Genomic DNA, 1,531 nt, shown 5'->3' on the forward strand with positions numbered 1-1,531 from the left:
AAAAAAAAATTGGTTGATATTAATTAGTTAAGATATGCATAAATTTAGGAGTGACATTCTCTTGTAAATAACTCCAAAAACTAAGAGAAAAATCCTATGAGAAATTTTGCTTTAATAGTATAGATAGTTGAAAGATTGTATGACTCACATCTTGTAAAAACATTCTTGCAATTTCTTGATTCAACTGATCTCTAACTTGATTCAGCTCAGATATCTTCATCTCAACTTCGTTGTTCAACTTTTGCATTTAAAGCTTTGCAGTCATTGTTACCCTTATACAATGAGATGTCTTATATCTTTTCATTCCAAATAAATGTGTTTAATTCTGGAATATGATGCTTATTGAATCTCATTACAAAAATTGTATTTAAATTTTCAAGTTCTTCTTTTTGGTCATAGTTTCTGCAATTTATTTACATAATTTCATAGTGGAGATTCTTATGTTTCACTTGATGAATTAATTGGTACATCCATAACCAAAACAACTACCAATACTACAATTTCACTCTAGGAGTTCATTTTCTTAACTTTTAGATATCATTACAATTTTGAAAAACTAAATAAAAAATAAAGAGTGCAAGTCGATAAAACAACTGATTAGCTTTGAGCACCATCAACATTATAACAAAAAATTAGACAACTATGTCATGTATATATATGATTCAGAAATCATGCTTAAAGATGTTTTTGTTAACTATAACTTATATGGTATTATACATGCGTTTAATTCTGTTGCAAAGAAAAATAATAAAAACAAAAGTTCCATTAAATATAAATAGATTCAAGATGAAAGTTGTTATCAGTTATGAAATCCAATTAACATAATTATAGTCCACTCGAGCATTCCATCAAACCCTATTTAATAACAAACACATTACTATTGTTTGAAAATGAAAGTTTTTTTTATCGATGTCGACTTTGTCAAACTACGATCTGGAGGACTTGCTAATTTTTAAGATAGAGCCACCAAATTTCCAAACTATTACATTTCATCTTGGTATTCCTCTAACCGATTTTAACTCCGACAAATGTATTTCTTCCGATTTACTCTACCTCAACTCTCAAAGAAGAATAACCTTCCATTGAAATTGATTCTAAAATAAATAACCTCAATTTTCCCTTCTTTAACACTTCTACTAATTTGGTTAACCCAACCATAAGCATCTGATCTTTTATCCTGGGTTTTTTCGTTTGGGTTGGCCTTTAGTACTCTTAGAATGACTTCTTATGATGATGGTTCAACCTACAAAACTCAGCTTTTAAACTCAACTTCTTATTTTGCAGGTCAATAAACATTCTGAATTTAGTGTTGAAGTATCGTATTTGGAATTAAGGTGATATTTGAACTTGTTTGTTATCTCTTCTCATTATTATTTTATCATCAGACATGGGTTTAAGCATCTTCTCATTACAAAGTGAATTATTAAGTTGATTCAGACATGGGTTTAAGCTTCTTCTTGTTCCTGTGAATGAGTTTAAGCATATATTTGTTCATATGATTGGCTTTAAACATTAGTTTGAGTTTTTTGTC

Source organism: Brassica oleracea, chromosome C6 (genome assembly GCF_000695525.1).
Source record: "Brassica oleracea var. oleracea cultivar TO1000 chromosome C6, BOL, whole genome shotgun sequence".
Lineage (NCBI taxonomy): Eukaryota > Viridiplantae > Streptophyta > Magnoliopsida > Brassicales > Brassicaceae > Brassica > Brassica oleracea.